The following is a 10,135-nucleotide window of genomic DNA, read 5'->3' on the forward strand; positions in this document are numbered from 1 at the left end:
TGGTCAACTTCTTGGATCCCCTAATGCATGGGCATCTGAGGTTGGGATTCCTTGGAATAAAACATTAGAGTTTTTATTAGTGGCATGAGTAAAGTTTGAGAAAAGATTAAACTAGTTAAATAAGGAAGAATAGATTTCCTTCCTGAATTAAGAAAGAATAATAGAAAGTAAGCCAAATTTACACACACACACATACATATACATATAAACATATATACACACATATATATGTGTATGTATATACATATACATGCAAATGTCATGGGGTGCAGAGCACCCCAGAAGTTCTCTGGGGGCACATCAAGGAACCTTCTCCTTGAGAAATTAAACCAGAGAACAGATAACGCCTAGAGAGATAAGGTGAACCAAATCGGACAGAGCTAGCTTTGGATTCCTACCCTTCATTCTGGTCTCCCTTACCCTGGGGAGATAAATTTGGGTAGGGCTGTGGCCTTTGTGTTCTGAAGAAGAATCTGTAGCCACCCCTCACCCAATTCCTTTAGTCACTACCAGTGGGGGATGATCCTCCACTCCTCACCTAATTCCCCCAGCTACCACCAGTGGGGGATGGTCCTCTCTCACTAGAGGAACTTTCCACGGGCAGATGGGCCACCCCCATCAGTCCTCTATAAAAGTACCTTCCAGTCTCCTGTTCGAGGAGATTTGGTACCTCTGAGCCATGTGCTTTATGCCAAATCTCCCCATGAAAAGTCCAAGGATTTCTTTCATGGTTTCCCTCCCCCCACCCTTCCCTTCCCTTGCTCCTAAATAAACTACCACCTTATTCTAACTACTTTTTTTGTGCAAGAGGGTGTAATTCTTTAAAGAGGAATTCCTAAGAACCCCAACTCCTACCCCAACCCCATACCCCACTTCCCACCATTACACACACATATATGATTCTTTGTAGTGGCAAAGTATTGAAAATTCAGGGAGTGTTTATCAGTTAGGGAATAGCTGAGTAAGTCATAGTATATTAATTGGATGGCATTCTATGGTGCTATAAGAAATGAAGGAGATGTTTTCAGAGAAACCTGGAAAAAATGCATGAAGTGATGCAGAGTGCTCACTTCAGCAGCACGTATACTAAAATTGGAACGATACAGAGATTAGCATGGCCCCTGCACAAGGATGACAGGCAAATTTGTGAAGCATGAAGTGATGCAAAGTTAAGAGAGTTGAACCAGAAGAACAATTTGTACAATAACAAAAATACCACTCTTAAAGACTTAGGAACTCTAATAAACACAATGAGCAACCACAATTCTAAAGGACTCATGAAGAAAATTGCAATCTGTTTTCAGATCAAGGAATGATAGACTCAAGAGTATAGATCAAAACATTTTTCTTTTCCTCTCTATTTCTCTTTCTTTCTTTCTTTTTTCCTTTTACGTTTCTTCCTTCCTTCTACCTTCCTTCCTTCCCCTCTCCTTCATTCCTTCCTTTCTTCCCTCCTTCCTTCCTTCCTTTTAGGAAGAAACATATATAATGTGGGAACTTGTTGTTCATGACTGTTTATAATGAGATTTGGTTTTCTTGCCTTTTCAATGTGTAGAGGAAGAGAATTTGGAACTGAAAATAAAAGAAAATTGAATTTAAAAGACAAACAAAAAAGCAAATGAAGTTACCTCAGCATGACCTTTTCTTGATCAAACCATACCAGCTCTTCATAATCATTATTTTTCTAGATGTACATTAATCATCTCTTTAATGATTTGTCTAGATTTTTCCCAGAATTTTTGTTAGATTTAACAGTTGCCTTCCTTAGAAGATTCCCTAGCTAAAGGAGTTTAAAGTGAGAAAACTTCTCACAACAGAGCAGAAAGCTCAGTGGTCTTATTAAGCAGGACAAAGCTGTTCACAGGATGTACCCATTATCTACTTAAAAGCTGAATTTGCTTCTTCAAAGAATCCATTCGAGTTTTGTGAGAAAGTCCTGATATGAGCTTTGTACTTGGCACTTTGAGTGGTCCCATTGTAATTGAACCCAGGCATTGCTGTTTGAACAAGCTGAAGTTTGGCTCTCATCTGCTGGCTGACCAAGGGATGCTATTGCGTGGAACATAAAAATATTCTCTATCTTAGAAGCAGCCTTGTGTAAATGGTTAAGTAGGAAGAGGTAGCAACTACATTAACTTAATACATCTGCTAATGGTTATAGCCACTATAAAAATACCACCAGGCAGTGGTTGTCTAAAGCCACAACTCTCTCCCACATAGGCAGTACATTACTCAGACAGTTTTCAGCCTGGTCACCAACTGTTTTAACAGTACATCCATGTTCACTGTTCTCAGTTCTTTTTCAGTCCTTTGAAAAAATAATTCTCTTGCCATGAGTTTTTGAGCATTCTTTTTCGAGCAGCATCAGTGTGTTTGGAGACATTCTTTTCTAAAGTGAAATTTAGGAAACAAACTCCATTTTTGCTTTATACTTGTTGAATTTATTGGATCTCTGTTGTGGATTCAGTACCAAATTCTAAGCAATATGTCTATTGATATCAAGGACATGAAAATGTTGAGTGAGGATAGGGAATATATTTTTATTGACTCACACAAAGTGAGTACCCTAAATCCACTAGTATGATTTTCTTGATATAGATATTCCCTCCAATTAAAGAGATCATCATCTTTCTACATGACATATTAATAACATATTAATAACTCTAGGCCAAAGAATATAATTACTTTGACTACTTTCTTGTGTAATTACACTTTTTTTCCAGAAATTTTAGACTAATTCATAACTCCATCAACAATGAATTAAAATCTACCTGTCTTTCCATTGTCCCTCTGACAATGGTGATTTTCACATGGTGACATCTTAGCCTATTTGAGTCACATGAAGTGAAACCTCAACTATGTTTTGATGTGCACATATCTTATTATAAGTTGTTTGGATCTTTCTTTCATATTGTTAATTGTTTGAAATTCTTTTGAGAGTTCCTTATTCGTATTCTGTGGCCATTTATCTATTGCATTTAGTCATATATTTCTCTTAATTTCCTATATATTAGGTATCAGTCATTTATCAGTGATATTTTATACGATGATTCCCTCCTTCCCCCCTCCACCTCCTGGCTACTTCCATTTTTTTGTTCTGGTCGTATGATTTTTATTTGACTATTCACAAAGGAAAAATCAATTGGATGGAGACCGCCTATTTTCCAGACTATGGTATTCATATAAACCAGTTAATCTTGTTCATTAGTATATATTTCTTGGACAGACACTACAAATGGGAAACGATTGGGGCAAGAATTGAACCAAAGGAGAAGAGTGGGTTGTACTACCTTTGAGAAATTGCTCAATAGCTTTAATATCCTTTAACTTCTCCCTGAAACAAAAACCAAAGTTCTAAATACCAATCCTCTTTTAAAGTCACTTTATGTCTATTATTAGTCATAGAATATGATAGTGTCCAAAAACTAAAACTATGATGCAAAGAACAATGAAAAGAAAGATAATGGGCATTGGTAGGTTGAAAGATTTCAAATCAGTTACTTGACTTAGAGTCAAAGAAACAAATTGCTATAAAAAAAGACAGTCTGGTCATAACTTAGCAAGGGATGACTATTGGATAAATCCTGTATTCCATGAGTATACTTGAGATATCTAAAAAAATAAGAATTTCCCACAACACATAGGATGGATGCCCTGGGGCAAACATGGAAAAATATAACTAATAGTCAAGCAGGATGAGTATGAACTCTTTTAGAAGGAAAACCTAAAGTGATAAAATCACAGATTGATTTTGTATTTACTCTTTTTTTGGCAGATAAAAGAAAAGTCCTTTATTCTGTAGGCTGAATGTAGTAGGCATGTGTATGCAATAAACTAGTGACACTACTGAAGTCACTTAATTACTAAGAATTTCCAATATCTTAAAAGACAGCAAATAATTTAATCTAAGCTCATCTTCCTTTTCATCTTTCTTGTCCTTTGCATCTCCTTCCTTTAGGTCTGACTTGGCATTGTCCTGCATGGCTTTGGCAAATGCTTTGACATGAACCTTATTTGCTGCATCTATAGATCATGGCTCCTAATCTGGCCAATGCTGAAATCCAAGAGCAGTTGCTGCCTTATCTTCCCTCTGGAAAATCTCTTCCACAGACTGCAGAAGAGATTCAGAATACACTGACCTCTCCTCAGTTTCAGCAGGCATTAAGTATGTTCAGTGCTGCCTTAGCCTCAGGACACCTTGGCCCACTTATCAGTCAGTTTGGTTTACTGACTGAAGCTATAGATGCAGCAAATAAGGGTGATGTCATATTTACTCTTACAGCTGTGTGAAAGGTGGTTTTGGAGTAGAACCTATAGACAAAGAAAAGATTTAGAAGACTATTGAATGGGGGCAGAGCCAAGATGGTGGATGAGAGGCTGTGACTCCCACAAACTCCAGATAAACCTGTCCACTGACACCTAAATAATGCGTAAAAAAAAAAAAAAGAAAAGAAAAAAAACCCAGGGCAGCCTAATGCACATAAGAACAGAGTGAGACTATTTCTCAGCAAAAGAGGGCAATTCTGATCACCTACTGATCAAGCTGAACCGCTCAGTGTGCTGTCCAGACCCAACCAGGGACAATGCTTCCAGAGCCTGGCAGAGTCTTCAGCACCAGCAGCTTCTGAGGCTCCAATCATGGACTGGTGAGGGGGTTCGGCAGTAGGCCGGAGTGAAGTGTAGGCAGTCTCTGCTGGAGTTGGGGAAAAGCACCCTGGATCTGAACCAGTGGGCTGAATTGAGTGGTTGTGGCACAGTGGGGGAGGGACACAGGCACACCAAGCTTCTGACCATAGAGAATCAGAGTTCAATCAGACTTCTGTTTCCAGGTCAAAGAGAAAGCAGCTGTGGTTTCTCACAGGCCAAGGAGGCTGAGAAAAAGCCCAATCACCCCCTGGGTGACACTGTAGCTTGAACAGTGTGTCCTGGAAGCAGCACACACTTTAAGAAGGAGTTAAAAGCCAAGAAATAGTAAGCTACGGTGAGTAGGCAGAGAAAGCAGAAGACCATCTAAAACTTCTTTGGGGAAAAGGTAGACCACAATACACGCTCAGAAGAAAAAGATAATAACAAGGTCAAAGCTCCAACATCCAAAGCTTCCAAGAAAAATATGAACTGGTCTCAGGCCATGGAAGCTCTCAAAAGGGACTTTGAAGAGAAAATAGGAGAGATAGAAGGAAGATGTAGAGACTGGGAGGAAAGAATGCAAAGAGAAATGAGAGCAATGCAAGAGAGTCATGAGAAAGTCAAGAGTTTGAAAAGCCAAATGGAAAAGGACATTAAAAAACTGTCTGATGAAAATAATTGCCTAAGAATTAGGATTGAAAAAATGGAAACCAGTGACCTTATGAGAACCCATGACACAATAAAGCAAATCCTACTGATTGAAAAAAAATAGAGGGCAATGTGAAATATCTCCTTGGAAAAACAGCTGACTTGGAAAATAAATCTAGGATATATAATTTGAAAATCATTGGACTACCTGAAAACCATGACCAAAACAAGAGCTTAGACACCATCCTCCAAGAGATTGTGAGGGGAAATTTCCCTGATATTCTAGAAGCAGAAGCTACAATAGAAATTGAAAGAATTCACCGATCACCTCCTGAAAGAGATCCCAAAAGGAAAACCTCCAGGAATATTATAGCCAAATTCCAGAACTCCCAGGTCAAGGAGAAGATATTGTGAGCAGCTAGAAAAAACGGAATTCAAATACTGTAGAGCTCCAATAAGGATAAAGCAAGATCTAGCAGCTTCTACATTAAAGGACTGGAGGGCATGGAATATGATATTCCAGAGGGCAAAGGAGCTGGGAGTACAGCCAAAAATCACATACCCAGTAAAACTAATTATAATCATTCAGAGGAAAAAATGGTATTTCAATGAGAAAGAGGACTTTCAGTCATTTGTGATGAAAAGAGCTGAACTGAATGGAAAATTTGACTTTCAAATACAAGACCCTGGAGAGGCATAAAAAGGTAAATAGGAAAAAGACTTCATGAGGGATATTAAAAGATCAAACTTTTTATATTCCTACATGGGAAGATAATATTTCGAATTCATAAGAACTATTTCAGTAAGGAATTCACAGAAGACACAGATCTGAACTGAATATGAAGGGATGATATCTGTAAAGCATTTATGTTTTGTTCTTTGTGGGGCAGACAGGGTGGGGTGTCTTATGTCAGGGGCCAGATTTGGGCCTGGGGCCTCCTGGGTCCAGGGCTAGTGCTTTGTCCACTGTGCCACCTAACTAACCCATGATGACATCTTAAAATTAGGGTTTAGGTGTAGAAGGAATAGACTGGGAGAAGGGGAAGGGAAGAGATGGTCTGGAGAGAGGTAGTTCACAGGAAGGAAACAAGAGGGGAAAGGAAGAGGGGGAAGGAGTTGGGGGGTGAGTGAACCTTAATATCATCAGAATTGGCTCAAAGAAGGACTAACATGCATACTCAAGTAGGTATAGTATTATATTTTTGCCCTGAGGGAAGGGAGGGAGATAAGGGGGGGGGGAAGGGGAAGGAGGGAAGGGCAGACTGGGGGAGAAAGCAGTAAAAAGCAAAACACTTTTGAGGAAGGTGAAGATGTTCTGCATTACTGCACAAGTATGACATATTGAATTGCTTGATTTCATAGGGAGGGTTGAGGAGGGAGGGAGGAAGAAAAATTTAGAACACAGAATTAGCTCAAAGACCTTAATCTCATCAGAGTGGGCTCCTGGAAGGAATAACATTCACATTCAATTGGGTGGAGTAATCTATTGAACTCTACAGGAAAGTAGGAGGGAAAGAGGATAAGGAAGGAAAGGTTAATAAAGGGAGTGCAGAGCAGGGGAGGGGTCAGTCAAAAGTAAAACACTTTTGAGGAGGAATAAGTTAAAAGATAGAAAATAGAGTAAATATCATGGGAAGGGAATAGGCTGGAGGGAAATAGTTATGATGATTGATTATAATGGCAAAACGTATGGTACCTACTTTGCTAGGCTATTAGGAAGAAAATTCTCTGTCAAGTTTAAGGTACTACATAAAGGTTATGATGTACAGGATAGTATCAGAAAAATCTGGAAAGACTTTCATGAACTGAAGAAGAGTGAAATGTACTGTATGCAAAATAACAGCAATAGTGTAAGATGATCTGCTAGGAAGCATGTGGCTATTTTCAGCAAGGTAATGATCCAATATAACCCTGAAGGACATATGAAAATTGCAACTCATCTACAGAAAAAGAACTGATGGTATCTGAAAACAGATGGAAACACGTTTTAATTTTTTGTTTCCTCTTTGACAATTCCTTAATCTGAAGGTTTGGGTTTCTTTGACTGTTTTCTCTCACAACCTAGCTAATGTGGGAATGTTTTCCATGACTACTAATATATAACTTATTTTGAAATTCTTGAGTTCTTGTGGTGGGGGGAGGAAGGGAGGGAGGAAGAGAAGGTGGAACACAAAGTTTTAAAAAATTGATGTTAAAATTTGTTTTTACATATATTTTGGAAAATAAAATTCCATTCAAGAATAAAAAAAAGAAAAAAAGACTATTGAACTAGTACAGCTCTATAGTTATTGGAACTTGGACTAGGATGTTGGCAACTAGATGGAAAGGAACTGTATCTGGCATAAGTAAATGACAGAGACTCTAACTTTGAATAGGTTAGCCATCTCAATGTTTCACTATTGGCTGATGTGTATTTGAAAAGCATTTGAGTGTAAAAGCTCTATCCCTTGTCAAGAAGGCCTTAAGCCATTTCCCCTGCTTTCTTTTTTCTAAACTGACAACTCATGTCATCACAGACTTCCTGGTTTTATAGTGTCGTTAATCTTTGCCTTGGGTGCCCATCTTTTCTGGAAGTTTCAAAGACCACAGAGAGAAGGCAAATACTAAAAAGGTTACTACTCCAAGACGGGGGGGGGGGGGGGGGGGGGAATGCAGCTGAGCTGCTGTTCAGTAATCCTTATCTGAGCCAGAAATACTTTTATTGTTATCTAGTTGAAATGTTTAATTCCATTCTTTTTTTAAAAAAATCTAAACATAAAAAAAAAAAACAGTCCATTCTCTTGAATCAAGAAGGCTATTTCTACAGGAAGAAAATAGCTTGGATTGTACAGTACTGTCAGCAAGCATTTGTCTTCTGCACATTTTTGTTAAATTCATAACTTTATTAAATGCCTGATCACTGTGTTTGGCACCTCAAAATCATAAAGAATCTTTGTACTTAATGTGCCCTAAATGTCAACAATGTCATGCAAGAACTAAGGCTATCAAAAGCATGAATGGAAATGGGTAGGAATTTATTACTGAAGAACCAGGAGATGGATGCCAACATTTTTTTTGGCGGGGAGGGGGGTGTTGCTTAAGAGTAGTATAAATGGTGAGAGCTAATCTGGCTTGGTGGTAGTTCCTTGAATAACAATATCCTCTACTAAGTGTGATTTTAAAAGGTTAGGGACTAATGTCAACAAAAAAATTAAGAGAATGGCCTTCCCCCACACTAAAATAAACCACTCATATTAAACTGCATTTAACAATCAGCTACAATTCTAGGAGTGGTTTTCAGGGATTGAATTTATTGTAATAAAAACAACAATGATGATGAAAGCAGGCAATAGGGATAAAATATCTTGAGGGGAAACATCTATTAGTAGATTGATGACTTTATAGGATGCTAAACTTGTAGATGACTCTTTAGGGGTCATTATTTCAGAATATTTGCCTAGTTTTTTAAGGGAACCTTTTTTTTTCAACAAATAAATGTATTTCATTATTTTCCAGTTACATATAAGGATAGTTTTCAACATTAATTTTCATAGGATTTTTAGTTCCAAATTTTTCTCCCACCCTTCCTTCCCTCCCTCCTTCCCAAGATGGAAAGCAGTATGATATGTTATATATGTACAATCACAATAAATATATTTCTGCATTAGTCATATTGTGAAAGAAGAATCAGAGCACAAGGGGAAAATCTCAGAAGGAAAAAACAATAGCCCCAAAGTAGAAACTGTGGTTCAATCTGCAGTCATATTCCACAGTTCTTTTTTCTGGATGTTGAGAACATTTTATATCATTAGCTCTTTGAAATTGTTTTGGATTATTGCACTGCTGAGAAGAGCCAAGTCTATCACATTGTTCATCATACAATGTTGCTGTTACTGTGTAAAATGTTATCCTTATTCTACTCCTCTCAATCAGCATCAGTTCATGTAAGTCCTTCCAGGTTTCTCTGACCTCCTCCTGCTCATTGTTTATTATAGCACAATAGTATTACATTACATTCATATAGCACAAATTGTTTAGCCATTCCCCAATTGATGGGCATTCCCTTGATTTCCAATTCTTTGCCACCACAAATAGAGCTGCTGTAAATATTTTTGTACATGTGTGTCCTTTTCCCTCTTCTCTGGTCTCTTTGGGATACAGGCCTAGTAGTGGTACCACTGGGTCAAAAAGCATGAACAGTCCCATAGCCCTTTGGCAAAGTTCCAGATTGCTCTCCAGAATGGTTGGATCAGTTCACAGCTCCACCAACAATACATTAGGGTTCCAATTTTCCCAAAGCTTCTCCAACATTTATTATTTTCCCTTTTTGTCATCTTAGCCAATATGATAGGTGTAAGGTGGTACCTCAGAGTTGTTTTAATTTTGATTTCTTTGATCAATAGTGATTTTTTTATGGCAGTCAGGGTTAAGTGACTTGCCTGGGATAGCACAGCTAGTAAGTGTCCATGGTTGGAATTGAACTCCTGATTTCAGGGCCAGTGCTCTATCTATTGAGCCACCTAGTTGCCCCTAAGGGACCTTTTTGCCTATTATATCTGTAAAGCCTAAAATTCTAGCTGTGATGCTTAAAATCTAATGTGTGGTCACCTGAGCTGACCCCAGTGTGTGGGAGAAACTAGCTAAGATTTACTGATCAATTCAGCAAGAGTTTAGGTTTTAAAGTGTATTAGAAATTAGTGAAGAGAAAAAGATTGAGAACAGATTTCTTAGCTTAGATCTATTTGGGATAGCCAGAGACAAAACCTTGCCTTTCCCTAACAGTCCACGTGAAGTTCTCTGCCACCACAAGTCAGTTCTGGATGAAAAGAGAGTGCTTCTCAGCAGCTTCTCCCAGAAGCCCTCTGTGAAACAAGAAGCAGGG

General features: G+C 38.3%; 1 non-coding gene across 1 annotated transcript; it reads left to right on the forward strand.

Annotated features, from left to right (window-relative positions):
• Positions 1 to 1,062: 1,062 nt before the first annotated feature.
• On the forward strand, positions 1,063 to 1,166 carry LOC122737643. Its single transcript, XR_006354457.1, has one exon. It is a non-coding gene; the product is annotated as a U6 spliceosomal RNA (small nuclear RNA).
• Positions 1,167 to 10,135: the final 8,969 nt, after the last annotated feature.

This window comes from Dromiciops gliroides, chromosome 1 (assembly GCF_019393635.1).
Source record: "Dromiciops gliroides isolate mDroGli1 chromosome 1, mDroGli1.pri, whole genome shotgun sequence".
Taxonomy (NCBI): Eukaryota; Metazoa; Chordata; class Mammalia; order Microbiotheria; family Microbiotheriidae; genus Dromiciops; species Dromiciops gliroides.